The sequence below is a fragment of the Lasioglossum baleicum genome, chromosome 19 (assembly GCF_051020765.1).
Source record: "Lasioglossum baleicum chromosome 19, iyLasBale1, whole genome shotgun sequence".
Classification (NCBI taxonomy): Eukaryota; Metazoa; Arthropoda; class Insecta; order Hymenoptera; family Halictidae; genus Lasioglossum; species Lasioglossum baleicum.
In genome coordinates this window covers 1785675-1800923 of record NC_134947.1, presented here as the reverse complement: position 1 = coordinate 1800923, position 15249 = coordinate 1785675, and the positions used below count along the sequence as shown (strand labels likewise).

Sequence of the window (15249 nt, the reverse complement as noted above, 5' to 3'; positions counted from 1 at the left end):
TGCGCCGTCTTATGGGCGAGTTGAAGCCCACAATGGCGGCGCGCGGTACAAAGAGTGAGAGAGAGAGCATTAGCCGGGGTCCATAGCGCTCTCTTTCTAATTGATGTATTTATTGATGTTTTATTTTTGTTTTTTGCCGCCATTGTGGGCTTCAGCGCTTCGTACAGGCCGCGCAGTCTATCTCTATATGTCTACCCTAGTAGCATTTACGGTTGGCCAACGGTGGCCAACGGTTGGGAGTTTGTTGGGGAATGGTGGGGCATGGTTAGTGGTTTTGCCGACAAATCCCCAACCTAGGGCCAACGAAGAAAAATTACGTCAGTTTGCCGACGAATACCCAACGTTGGGCCAACGACGAATAACCAACATAGGGCCAACGACGAATACCCAACATAAGGCCAACGAAGAAAAATTACCGTCAGTTTGCCGACGAATACCCAACGTTGGGCCAACGACGAATAACCAACATAGGGCCAACGACGAATACCCAACATAAGGCCAACGAAGAAAAATTACCGTCAGTTTGCCGACGAATACCCAACGTTGGGCCAACGACGAATACCCAACATAGGGCCAACGACGAATACCCAACATAGGACCAACGAAGAAAAATTACGTCAGTTTGCCGACGAATACCCAACGTTGGTCCAACGACGAATACCCAACATAGGGCCAACGACGAATACCCAACATAAGGCCAACGAAGAAAAATTACGTCAGTTTGCCGACGAATACCCAACGTTGGGTCAACGACGAATACCCAACATAGGACCAACGACGAATACCCGTCGTTCAAGATATATGTAGCGTCGATCGTCATTTGGTATTTGTCGATTTTCACTATTTCATTCTTCTGTGCTGTGTCGAACTGTCGAAGTGGTCGTTCTTTGTGTCGCGTGTTTTACTTCATTTCATTAACAAAAAATTTTGATAATGTACAAAGTGGTGGAATTTAATTCAACACCATTAATTTAATTCAATTCAGCATCATCGTTCGGTAGAACAGCAGCCATATGGATGCAGCTACGCCAAATATTTGTAAGTATATTGTTAAATTAGTAATGAGTGGTTTAGTTTAACAATTATTTATACCTATACTTAATTATACGTGTTACCACGTATTGTAGATACTTTCTAAAGAATGTGTGTAATTTATGCATGCATTCAATTGCAATTAACAATTTTGTTTCCTTTTGCTTTTCTTGTTGTAAGATTAATTTCTATGTCATTTTTCAGATTTTACTGAGGCACAAGTGTTCGATGGATCATCAGCCATGCAGCTACGCCAAATATTTGTAAGTATATTGTTAAATTAGTAATGAGTGGTTTAGTTTAACAATTATTTATACCTATACTTAATTATACGTGTTACCACGTATTGTAGATACTTTCTAAAGAATGTGTGTAATTTATGCATGCATTCAATTGCAATTAACAATTTTGTTTCCTTTTGCTTTTCTTGTTGTAAGATTAATTTCTATGTCATTTTTCAGATTTTACTGAGGCACAAGTGTTCGATTGATCATCAGCCATGCAGCTACGCCAATATCTATAACTGCGAAAAACAGTTGTATTTTAAGTACGTCGTTATCCGATTCTTGTTTCACCATCTTAAGCGGAACTGTTGTAATTATCAGAACTATTGAAGAGGTGTAATATGAATGTAATATCATATTAATAATGTGCAACGTGTTATGTATGTAATATGAATGTAATGTCATATTACTAATGTGCAATGTGTGTTATGTACGTAATATAATATGTAATGTAAGGAATCTTACTTTTATAATATGTAATATATGTATACATTTCGTACATATATATGTAAGAAATCCGTTATATGCAAGCGTGCATAATAAGTTAGTACTTATATATTAATATAATATGTGAGGCAAAAATTGTTACCTCACAAAATGACTGATTGTGAGATATAAAAATAAAATATTTTTATAATACACATATATATATATGTATATAATTAATTGACCCTACAGAAAGAATCCTTTTGTTGGCTTTTCGTATTACAGTAATGTAGGCCCTACGTTGGGTATTACCGTTGGCCCTACGTTGGGTATTACCGTTGGCCCGACATTGGACGTGATCGTTGGCCCTACGTTGGGTATTACCGTTGGCCCTACGTTGGGTATTACCGTTGGCCCGACGCTGGCGCAACGTTGGCTGAACGTTGGCCCAACGTTGGCCCTGACTGTTGGCCCAACTGCAAAAAAGAGCGACATTTCTAACGGTTGCCCAACGCAAACCCCCAACGTAGGCCCAACGAAACGCCAACCGTAAATGCTACTAGGGTATGGGATATAGGAATATAGGGATGGAGCATGAGCTAGCATTTTGGGCAAGGGGGGTGATTTCTTTTCCGGAGGGGACGGGGTAGAAGCATGGAATCATGGGTAGGAATTGCATCTTTTTCATTGGCTGTGTCCGGCGCAAGCGCAGTACGTCATTATGCATGCGTTACATAATGGTTACATACAGTTACATAACCTTTTAGTGCAGCCCAGCAGTCAGAACTGAGAAATCGAGGAAATCGAGGAGAAATAATGTAACCCTCTCTGATGACCAGAGTAACGTGAGTATTGTGAGAATATGTGACGTTTTCAAAAATATTTATGACGTACTGCGCTTGCGCCGGACACAGCCAATGAAAAAGATGCAATTCCAACCCATAATTCCATGCTTCTACCTCGTCCCCCCCTGAAAATGACTTCCACCCCGCAACGACATGCTCCATCCCTATATTCCTATATCCATGGTAAACAGCCCTGATAGCACAACGGACTCCACGGGGAGTGACGAAAACGATTACAGGTAGACTCCACCTGGAACCAGTCCACGCGGAATGCAGCTTTCTGCAGTCCAGCTGGAACGCCACTCTATCCTGGATTCCGCTTCCCCGCAAGATGGCAGCACGGTCGCACTGATTAATGCGGCGAATGCCGTTATACAGGGCAGCGCCGTCGGTAAGGGCAGATCGCACTAATGTGGCAGATGTCGATAAAGTAAATTTCTATTGTACAAATATGTAGCAGTTTTCCTTTTTGCCGACAATACTGATTTTTGAATGAATATTCAGCCACATGCAAGGAGAGAAAACGAAAAAAAAAATAATCTGTGCAAAATAAAAATTCTCTGCATCGATTGCAAGAGATGGAAGCTAAGATTAAAATGTCCCCATGCAAAAAAAGACAAAGTGTCATATAAGGGAAAAGAAAATTTACTTTTTCTTATTTTTTAATACGCCGCAGGGAGTTGGTAAAGACACATGGACAATGACACAAGGAATATATATATATATATATAATAAATATTATAATTTTTTATTATAACTATGCTTTATTATTGGACGAACACCTAAATATCTCTTCAGGTTATTGTGATGCAAAAAATATTTGTTACGTAATGTGCACGGTGTGCCAGATATTTGGTCCATTGACACCATGCACATTACGTAACAAATATTTTTTGCATCACAATAACCTGAAGAGATATTTAGGTGTTCGTATTTAAACGGAACACCCTGTATATTGTGATTATTACACGTTGTTGCCTCTGCTTCCCAAAACTTGTGGCCCGTAGCACGTTCTGGCATAGGTGGGATACCTAAAAAATACAAAGAAAATCAGTAATGTACAATATATGCATGTGTGTTGAATGGCATAATTAGATATACGTACCACGTGAAAAATTAGAGGTCTTCCTCTTCCCCGGTTGCCGCAGCTTCCTTCTCCTCCTTCCCTGGATAGCACATTATATTTATCCTCCGTTCTGTAATTAGATTTTCAATTACACAGTGAGTAAAGGTGAGTATTTAATCTTCTTCGCTTATTGCTCATCTCAACGAATTTTCTAATTTCTGGTGCTACAATTACAAAAGGTCTTCTGACGTTTTTCATCAACTAATATACCTAACTGATTCAAACATTGCAATGATATTTATAAAAAATCGATTAAAGTTGAACTACAAACAAAAGAATGTACTACCAGAAATAAAAAAATTCGATGATGAGAAGCAAGTGAAGAAGATTAAATACTTGCCTTACTGAATTGGTTTAAGCCATCATTTTGCCGATTTAGAATATTGCTAAGCTAATTCTAATCTGAATGGGCCAAAGCTGAATTGTGTTGGATTTGTTTAAAGTGATAAATGATAATAATGATAATGAAAAGAGAGTGATAAAGTGATAAAGAAACAAACAATTTACTATTTTGGACTCTACATTGAAGTGAACATACTCGCCCCGTAGCACCTCATACGTGATGGCAAATGGCACTATCGCGTGGTGTGCCGACAAGCGTTCTCACGCTTTTTCACGCGAAGATTTTGGGAGACATTTGAGCAAAATGAAACCGATTAACCAATATAAATATGTACAAATACCTTCCGTTCTTCCTGCCTTCCACGTAGTGCACGTAATCCAAGTAATCCACGTAATCACATAATCCAAGCAAGTCAATCTAATAAATAGTCAAATAGTCAAATGCCGCAACGCAGACCGCACTCGCGAGTGTAACGTGTAACCACAGAGCGAAGTTATGTAAATATATCTGTGATTGTGTCAAGAAAAACGCTGCATGTCACAATTTCAAAAAATTTCAGTTTATGCATTTATTGAACTTTATAGTGTAGAATTAGGTATTTACCAGAAAAAACGTCACGAAAATCAATTCAAAAGGCTCGAAAAAATAATACAATTTATAACCAATGTCCTTGTCAAAGCATTAGTGATCAAAACTTTAAACGACAATATCTCGAAAGTGAAAGTACAATGTGACATGCGGCGGCGTCCTCCTGACAACCACAGATATTACGACCGAGCTAAGCGAACGAGAACTTGCGAACTGTTGAGCAGTGATGCCGAAATCGTGGTACTGTGGTACTAAGCCGTGGTACGAGACCCCCCCACTATGACCTACCGTTGCCCCTACTGGCCTTCTCCAACTCGCTCGCGCGCTACACTCACCAACGTACCTCTCATATCCTAGGAGAGGTACGTTGGTGAGTGTAGCGCGCGAGCGAGTTGGAGAAGGCCAGTAGGGGCAATGGTAGGTCACAGTGGGGGGTCTCGTACCACGGCTTAGTACCACAGTACCACGATTTCGGCATCACTGCTGTTGAGAGTTGAGAGAATAACTGAAAACTGCTGAAAACTGAACGGCAGTTTCCCCTTCCCTGACGTATCGTCGTATCCGTGAGCGGTGTCGACCGCGCTTGCCCGTGTTGGTGCATGTTCGATTGCACGCGCGCTACACACAAACGTACCTCTACCATGTCCGTGTGACTACCTGCTCGACTGATCGACGCCGACGCGTTCCTTCGATCACCGACGAGATACTATTAAAGACTGCCAGCCCCTGTGTTATTCCGCGGAACCAGTAAGTGGGCGCGAGTGGGCGCGGGGATAACGTGAAAGGTACAGTGATCTGATATACCACATCGCTAAAAGTTCTAAATAGTGTTAAAATAGTGCCAAAACATCGTCTGAAATATGGCGGAGAATGTAACATTTAATAATAATCGATATGGTTTCGTAATAATTCGCATTCACACCGATGCATCGCGACGAGAATCTCCTCAGTGGTCTTCTTTACCGACAAAATGCCGTCGTTGGCCTTCTGTTTCTCTGGATGGAGCTAAAATATATCCTAGAGGGCGTAAGAAATACCGAAAAATTCGAGTCCCGCCAACTCCCATAAGGCTGGCAGTCTTTAACAGTATCTCGTCGGTGCCGAAGTTTCGGAAGCATGAGGCGAAAAGTCGGAATCTAGAGACGGCGCGCATTTGAATCTCGGGCACAGCACGCGGCGCGACGCACATTTTGCTATAACTTTTGATCTAAATGAGATATCGAAGAGAAATTATGTAGGCCTAATTTTTTTTGAAAAATCGGTTTTAACGATGTAAAAAGAAATATATTTTGTATTTTTTAAATAATGTTTTCGTTGATTCTTAAGGTATAGCCGGAAAAGATGGTCAGAAGTATCCAACCAAATTTGTTTTTAGTCACGTCATGTTCAACAGAAAATTATGAAAAAATTCATGAATATTCTACCGAATAGCATACACTACTGAGATTTTTTTCAAAATTTTTGGTTGCAAAATCGATTTTTAAACAAATCGGAAAACATAAAATTGCCGATTTTATGTATATACATACATCAAAGTCTTCAGTTGACCACATTTATATTATTACGTTAGTTGTGTCTCATCCTGATTATTAATGTGTATTTTTTCAGATTTTTCGGATTACGGAAACATGTTTTAAAAAATTGAAAACCTCCAAAAATTCCAAGAAAATGCATGTTTTGTATTGAAGTGTTAGAGACTCCAGTTTTATAAGAATTCAGTACTTGGATATTATTGAAGCAACCGTTCTTAATTTTTTTATAATTTTTTAGAGGTTGGGTAGTCGTTAACAAAACAAGTACATATATACGGCTGGGAATCTTCTGGCCCCGAATCGAATCCCGCATCTATAATCGTTTTGTTCGGTAAATACTTATTGCTTCGAGTTTTAATGAAAAGTTTAACCAAAAACATTTTTTAATTGTCTACATTTATTTTCAACTTAAAGAATTGATGCAGTTCGCGCTGTCGACTTTCGCTGTCCACTTTCTGTAATTGAAAAAAAAGAAACACAATTTAAGTTATGATTGCGAAGTGCAGAATGGTTTCGAGGTATTCGAAAATACCGCTACAGGTGGTCCCCTGTATATCTATATCTTCGAGTAACTAATTACAAATTTTGTATCTATTATTCGTGATCCGAAATTTGTATCTAGGAGAAAAATTAAGGGCAAATTCGGAATCAGCGCAAAAAACTCTATAAGAATCATCCAACAGTAATTGTTGAAGAAATTTGGTGTTGCGGAGACTGTAAATCAAATGGGAAACTTTCTTCCAGCAGATCTATTAATGGGTCTATTAACTTTTTTCCGTGTAACATTTTGTTTATTTTCTCGTTTCTTTGTTATAATAAATGGAAGCTTATGTTAATTTGTTGTTCTTCATTCTTTAATAAGCCCCTTTTAATTTCCCATCAGTTTCAACTCCATAAAGTAATAGTTTTCTGTAAAATCCGTATCAATGCCTCCGGATCGGAACCTTTCTGCCAGGGGTTGTATTAATTCGAGTAACTGTAACTTTTTTAATGTTGGACTATATGGATTTGGACTTTTCGTGAGAAGTTGGAGAAATTAGTTTACTGCACGATGTGAAAAGATATGTAGTGGACATGGCGCGTTGGAAAGAGGGACTTTCCGGACGCGGAAATTTCATCCTTCTCAAGTGCGCGCTGTGGACGGTTGCATTGAGGGTTCGGTCGTAAAAGTGACGATTACCAGAACCCTGACTCAACCGTTGCAATGTCCTTGGCAGCGACGACTTTGAATTGTTTTGGGGAAGGAAACTTTCTCCTTACTCTTGAGGAACGGAGAATTCCTCCCCTTATTTTAACGGTCTTTCTCACGTTGCTAATCCTCCCACCAAAAAGGATTTTTACCAGTGGAAAAAAGCTTGTGGCACTCGTTGAGAACGCATCGCTCTAGAGTTGCCCGCGCTACGTTAATTTATATCTCTGTACTTTGTTAGTACTCGATAGTCATTGACGTTTATAATCTAGTTTTCTCGTTATTGTTATTATTATTACATCTTGTTTTGTTTTGTTATTGTTTTAATAAATATCTATATCGTTGTCTGTTAACCACGCGAAACATCATAGACACTGAATTACCCGTCATCCTAAAGATATTTTTCCAGAAATTGCAGTTGGCCGGAATTGTAGAGAAAATAGGTACTAAATGTTGCATTTCACAACTTTTTTATGTGGGGCCTATATTGAAAATTTAAAAGATAGTTATAATAATTAACCATTTGCAGCTGTTTTAATTTCGGAGCTGTTTTAACTCGAAAATGAAACATCTCGTTCTAGGTAGAATAATTTCGTTCTATACGATTCTTTTCATTTGATGGATATGAAATTGATTGTAATACCTCATACAATAATTAAAGGTTTAGTAATTGATTAGCTACCAACATGTTTAACAATGTAAACAATATTTTGCATAATGGGACAGCAATTTTTAGTGGTGATTTCGAGTCACCACTTGAGTGCTAAGGGTTAAAGATGGTAGAAATTGCAGGATATTACAACAATGACAAATATTATAAAGCAGATACGCTAACGTTACCGTTATCGCGTCAGAAGGAATAGCTGCAAGCTGCAAGTACAATTGTATAGAGTATAGAATTTCGGGGAAAACTGGGAAGAGAGGGAGGGTTGCCGGAGGATTAATTATGGCGTGGAAGAACCGACGCGACGGTGCCCGTAAGGATAATCACGGTCGCTTAGAGTGGCCGGACTATGGCAGGGTAAGACGTGGTTTCCCTCGGGTCTCAATTATCCATCGGGCCTTAATTTGTCCGGGCTGTTTGTCTCTCGATCAAGCCGGTTCGTCGAGGTCCTGGTACTGTACTTTGGAAATGAAATGGATGATTATGTGAAAATTTGCTTGTCAAATGAACATTCTGGGAAAAGGTTCAGGTAATTTCGTGCAGAAAATCCAGAGTTGTTTTGGTAACTACCCAGGACTTATTGGCCTGAGTTTTTCGCGCTGATTCCGAATCTGTTTTCAATTTTTTTCCTATACGCACAGTTTTTCAGGAACAAGGCTTTGAAAAAAAAACATATTTTTCAACTTCAAACAAATATTGTGATGTTATTATAAAAGATATTGAATTGTTCTTTCTGGCAAAAGATTCTGTAGACTTTCCCGAATACAGTGATATCCAATATTAATACATTATGATTGATTAAACATGTTTAATCAATGATTAAATACGGAGAGATTTCGTCGCGTCGGCGCACAGTGGAAAATTTGGACCAGACTCGATTCAAAATCAAAGAACTTTCGATAGAAATGAGGTAGAGCGATGAAATTTTTTTTAAATGAAAGCTGAAACTTTGCAGAATATGGGAAAAATAGGGAAGTTATGGTACGAACGTTTTTTAACCGAGAAAATTCGTTAAACATGTAGAATTTAAAGAAATCGATTTTGCAATATCCTGAGGTCGTAGACAAATTTTGAGACCAGATTTGAAATCGGCGTGAAAAAATCTACGGGAAATAATATATAGCAAAAATTTAAAAAAAATTTTCCGCGCGTGGTATTGGAAAAACCACAATTTTTTCGAAATTGTGCAAGTTTAACGAATTTTCTCAACGTTAAAAAACGTTCTTACCATAATCTCCCTATTTTTCCCTTATTCTGTAATGTTTCAGCTTTAATTTTTAAAAAATTTCATCGCTCTACCTTATTTCTATCAAAAGTTCTTCGATTTTGTCTCCGATTTGGACGAAAGGTCACACTGTGCGCCGTCTCCAGACTCTGACTTTTCGCCTCATGCTTTCGAAACTTCGGTAACGTGAAAACTCAGCCCGTCTGAGTGCCTGTTCAATTGCTTGCGCGCTACACACAAGCGTACCCCTACTCTGTCTGTGTGAACTACCTGCTCGACTGATCGACGCCGACGCGTTCCGTCGATTTTTACGTTGCCGAAGTTTCGGAAGGATGAGTCAGAAAGTCGGAATCTGGAGACGGCGCGCATATGAATCCCGGCACAGCGAGCGACGCGGCGATAACAGAACATACGGACAATAGGACGTCCTTATATTAGGGTATGTATTCGGATAATGGGGGTACGGATACGGGAGTCTTTACTGTATTCAAAGAACAAGTAGACATAATTGAAATCGTAATTCTAATTGCAATATTTTGTAGGACTCAATATAAATAGTACCGTATACTCATCTTTTTTTATCGATGAATATGATCACTAACTAAAATAAATTCCTAATAAGAAAAAAAAATGTTAACAACCCATTAAAAAGGCGTTAAAAACGCGACTGAACATGTTGGTGAAAGTCCTATTTGGGGGTGAACGGAACTTTTAAGCTAGTGCTTGAAGCGGACCCTGGGATTCGGCAAGACCGCAGATGTGGCAACCAAACTTGGGGTTTTCCAGCCATCTGGAAATTATCGAAACGGTGTAGCTTCGAATAATTTTCTGCCAGGGCGGCGAAGACTTCGGTCGCCGTGGCCAAGTGGTGCAATAAACACGGCCAGGTAACCCGACGCGCGTCGGCCAGCCAGACATATCGGCATGAAACCACTAACAAGTTAATTGCAGACCTTGTTTATTTTTCGTAATTGTTTCATGTAAATGACGCTAGCTGCTTCGTGTGGCGTTCTTCCGATTAAAAAAAGACTAATCTCAAGATAGAATTTGGACTGTGGATAGTGGATTTATTCAAAGTCTTCGAATAACGGCACAATCAATTTTCTACCGAAACCGAAATAATACCGGTATTCTTTCGGTTTTTCCAATGCTTAGGTTGTTCCAAATGAAAAAGGAAAACCCTCCGCGCGAAGGAACAAGCGCGAGTCCGAATTCACAGGCGAGGCCGTCATAAAACATTCAGCTAAAGACCTTCCAGATGTACCTCCCAACAAAGTGATTTTTAGCCAGCCGAAAGAAGCACAGCCGATGTAGCCAGATGTATTTGGACCTTTTATACCGTTAAGGTACTAAACTTTATACCGTAGCTACCTGCAACCGAACATACTCCTTGGTTTCAAATCCTTGCTTTAGTTTATTAAAAGGAAGTAGACTCGTTTTCAGGATTGCAAGGGTGCGGGATTCGCCTCTTATTCTCATCTCTCGATAATAATACAAACACGGGGTTTTTCACTAGTCAAAAACGCTAGATAAAAGATCGATCTAGGACACTATCTGCCTCAAAAGTTCTATTTTTTCGTTTACGAGGCGTAATTGGCATTATTCGGCAGCATGTAGCTATGAAAATAGCTTGTATGCTTCCGAATAATGCAAATTACGGTGACGACTAATGTAAATTTCGCCTCGTAAACGGAAAATAGGACCTTTGAGGGAGATGGGGCCCTAGATCGATCTTTTATCTAGCGTTTCTAACTAGTGAGAAACCCCGTGTTTGTATTATTATCGAGAGATGAGAAGAGGCGAATCCCGCACCCTTGCAATCCTGGAAAAAGGCTATACTGGAACTGCAATTACTCGAATTAATATTCGGACGTTCTAAAAAAGACGAGAACTTTTTTAATATTGTACTAAACGATTTGAACTTTTTTGGGGAGCTAGAGCAATTAGTTTACTACAGGATGTGAAAAGAAATTTTTTCAAAAATTGCAATTGATCGGAATTGTATGAAAAAGTACTAAGAGTTGCATTTTACAACTTTTTTATGTGGGCCCATATTGAAAAATTGAAAAATACGCTTTGTAGATCTGTGTCGACTAAACATATTTTGAAAATTTCGTCAAAATCGGTTGACGTTGCAATGAGCTACAAACGTTTAAAGATGGTAAAAATCGCAGATTTTCAGCCTACATCGAAGAATTCTTACATCTTTCAAGGCCTGTCGTTTTTCCCCGCATCAACCGATTTCGATGAAACTTTCACAGTGCACATTATTTACGCAGGCCTACAAAACGTACTTTTTAAATTTTCAATATAGGCCCGCGCGAAAAAGTTGTATAATGTAACTTTTAGTATATTCTCTGCAATTCCGACCAAATGCAATTTTTGAAAAAATTTCTTTTTACATCCTGCAGTAAACTAATTGTTCCAGCTCCCCCAAAAAATTCAAATCGTATAGTACAATATTTAAAAAGTTATCATCTTCTTTAGATCGTCCGAATATTAATTCGTGTAACTGTACGTATTAGGGGATAATTAATGTATTATTAGTTTATTGATTTATGTGTAGGTTTACTCTTAATGTAACTGTAAAGAAAATTACGGCAAGGGGGGAAGAACGTAACATTCAATTTGTACATATAGTTTCCATCTCTCTTGCGATCGATGCAGACAATTTTTATTTTGCACAAAGATCCGCAGTCTAGGAAAAATAATATAGATGTAATAGAAATAAATAAAATTTAATATTTTTTTATATCGGGTTTATTATTTCGTTTTCATTCAGAATCGGTATTTGGAATTGTCGGTAAAAAGGAAGACTGCTACATATTTGTACAATGTGTAGAAATTCATTTCACCGACATTACCAACATTACTGACATAACCTCACCGACGGTGCTGCCCTGTATAACGGCATCCGCCGCTCCACACAGACTCCACGAGCTGCCTTCTAGGGCTGCAGGCGAGCCGAGCTAAGCTCGAGCACCGACGAGATACTGTTAAAGACTGCCAGCCTTACGGGAGTTGGCGGGACTCGAATTTTTCGGTGTTCTCTTACGCCCTCTGGGATATATTCTGACTGGAGTGAGAAACAGGAGGCCAACGACGGCATTTCGTCGGTGCAGAAGACACTGTATTGGTATCGTGTTAGCAACGCGCCCGCGCGCTACACTCGCCAGCGTACCTTTACTATATCCGTGTGCGCTGCTTGTGCGAGCCACAATCTATTTTTAGAACTTGCCATGTTGCCATGCTTTACGGCTTACGGAAACGAAACTGAAATTCGACTGTCGAGCCGTCGAGCGTATGAATCGCAATCTGGAGCTAGCCTTCGGGGGGCCTTTTTAATTACATTTTTTAACCTTCCAAAAAATTAAAAATGTTAAAACTATGTTCAAAATATGTATTCATTTTAAATAGAAACGTTTTGTTACTGTCATAATTGCATTAATAAAAATTGGTATATGATCGAGAACAGGTTGATGGTATTTATTTGGACTGATTGGAGAATACGAAAATGCAGGAAGTATTTTTTAGTTTATGAAACAATTTGTAGATTTATTAGTTGTCAAACAAATAATAAAATAAATTGTATAATATACCCAGACAACCAACTGCTCCGTTCTGCAGCTGTACTGCGCCGCAGCTATGTCGCGTTTTGGATCCCTGCTGCCGCGCCACTGCACGGAGAACGGGGCTCGATTTTGCCTCGCCGTAAGAGGGCAACACGGTCGCGCCAGGTCGCATTAATGTAGGATGTGCTATGTGGTAGATGTCGCTAAAGTAAATGTCTATTATACAAATGTGTAGCAGCAGCAGTCTTTCTTTTTACTGACAAAATTAATATTTTTATTTAAATTACATACTACATACTATCAGGTCGTTCGGAAAGTAATTTCGTTTATCGTGTAGGGATGGCAATGCTTCCGTTTGTCATTACTAGACTGCGAATCTTTCTGCAAAATAAAAAATGTCAGCGTCGATTACAGGAAATAGAAATCAAATTGAATTGAATTGTTTCTTCAGCAAAGGAGAAAACGAAATGACTTTCCGAACGAGCTAATACATTAACATATTACAAGGAGAGCTGCATAAAGTCTAAATAAAATCAATCTCATCACTTTCATACAAAGAAACATTTACCAGTTACTTTTAAGGTTCGGTAGGTGTAGAGTGTTGAAATTTATAATTTTCGGCTCGAGCGCGTTTCAAGCTACCTGAGTGCATCGGGCTGCCAAGGGGTTTCGAGCTGCCCGGGAGTGTCTCGATCTCGTCGGGCGGGTTCGGAAAGAATCGGACAAGTTCGGGCGAGCGAGTTTTCGCGCTACTCGAGATTCAATTCTGCGTTCGCACGAACTTGTCCGCTTCTGTCTGACGTCTGAACGCGCTCGACGAAGTCGAGCCACTCTCGGGCCACCGGGCCACCTGATAGTGTGTCACGGATAGACTGCGGATCTTTATGCAAAATAAAAAATGTCAGCGTCGATTACAGGAAATAGAAACTAAATTGAATGTCATCTCTTCCCTTAATGATTTTAATAGAGGAGAAATCATATATTGACATCTTCAATTTAAAAAATTTTCCAACAACTATCAATTTCATCTACTCAAGTTTGCTATAAATGCATAAAGATCCGCAGTCTATTCGTGACATATCAAGCGGCCCGAGAGTGGCTCGACTTCGTCGAGTGATTTGAAAATTACAGTCAAAACGTGTTGGTCGAGGAAGTGTCGACTTCCAGCTCAATAGTAATGACCTGTCATAAATCTCCCTGTAGAGAACAGCCCCGGGAACGGCACTGAAAGAAATCGAGTCTACCGGGTTGGGTCTGCCTGGGTCTGCATAGCCCGACCCCAGCCGCGCGCCCGTGGTCTGCCTAGCCCGACCCCAGCCGCGCGCCCGTAGTCTCAATGTGTTGACTTCGATGGCGCACGCTGCGTAGTATGTGTGACCGCTGTAATAAGTATTTCAATACAGCCGAAAATGCGTGTGAAACGAGTCCTGCCTCCTCCACTCTGATCCAATCGTCCGCGCATTCGCACCTAGACACGTCACCGTAATCCTGCCTGGGAACCTTCTTCTCAGGCTTACACCAAGTACAATGTCACCAGTTCGAATCCATGCGTGTTGGCGTCTTGCCGCCATCCCCTACAATTGCGTAGTATGTAGTGGGCGGTAACGGTATCGTATCCTAACCCACTGCTGTTCCGCTATCGCTCGTACTTACGAGGCAGTGTATTGGATCACTTGTTGGACATAGACAAATCTAAAATGTTTTTTCACTACGTGAATGAAATATGTAATTTCAGGACCGACGCTGTCGATCCTTACGTCAGAAAATGTCTGTTCCAGGGTTGTTACCTTTCACTTAAAAAGGCATCGTTGGTCAAGACTGGTTGCTAATATTATTCTCGAGGTGTAAATGGGGTTATTTAGTCGTATACAGCGTCCGTTGCCAGCTCCTTGTGACGCCAATTTTTATATCTCCATTTCTTTTGAAGGGCTCATTTTACAGTGGAAACTCCAAGGAATATAAACATATTTTGTTCAAAATTTAAATCACTGACGCACGTGGTCTGGATTGGAAAATCGTGTGCCATTTTGTTATAACTTTTGAACCAGTAGAGATACTGCAATGAAATTTTCACTAAAAATATTTAAAAAATAGTCATTTTTAACTATAGGTAATTAAATATTTTTTGCATTTTTTAAACAATAATTTTTTATAAATTTTCATTGATATTTTTGATTTAAAAAAAAAATTTTGGAATATAATCGTACATACTATTTTTTACTTTCTAAATATGTATTTTTTATATTTATGTTTCACACATGTGTAACGTTTTATGGAATACGTAAAATATAAATTTGAGAAGTCTTGTTGCAATCAACATACACAAAAAAAATTACCGTAAAGGTAAAAACGCATTACAAGCGTGTCAAAGATATTTTTTATAATAATTTATAATGATTAAAAAACGAAACGAGCCTACTACC

General features: G+C 39.3%; 3 long non-coding RNA genes across 4 annotated transcripts in view; 1 reads left to right on the top strand and 2 right to left on the bottom strand.

The window, feature by feature from the left end:
- Positions 1-225: 225 nt before the first annotated feature.
- Positions 226-1865, top strand: LOC143218420 (uncharacterized). The gene is made up of 3 exons (XR_013011056.1): positions 226-1038; positions 1237-1295; positions 1494-1865. It is a non-coding gene; the product is annotated as an uncharacterized LOC143218420 (long non-coding RNA).
- A 1486-nt stretch (positions 1866-3351) lies between these two features.
- On the bottom strand, positions 3352-4891 carry LOC143218250 (uncharacterized). Of its 2 annotated transcripts, XR_013011007.1 has the most exons (4): positions 4660-4891; positions 4397-4563; positions 3693-3783; positions 3352-3618 (listed from the first exon to the last, which is right to left on the bottom strand). It is a non-coding gene; the product is annotated as an uncharacterized LOC143218250 (long non-coding RNA). The 2 variants fall into 2 exon arrangements; XR_013011006.1 differs by having other exon boundaries at positions 3356-3618; positions 4397-4888.
- An 882-nt stretch (positions 4892-5773) lies between these two features.
- LOC143218244 (uncharacterized) overlaps positions 5774-15249 on the bottom strand; it is a 246154-nt gene continuing 236678 nt past the window's right edge. The window contains exon 4 of the long non-coding RNA XR_013011002.1: positions 5774-5851. This is a non-coding gene — a long non-coding RNA (uncharacterized LOC143218244). The remainder of the gene's footprint in view (positions 5852-15249) is intronic.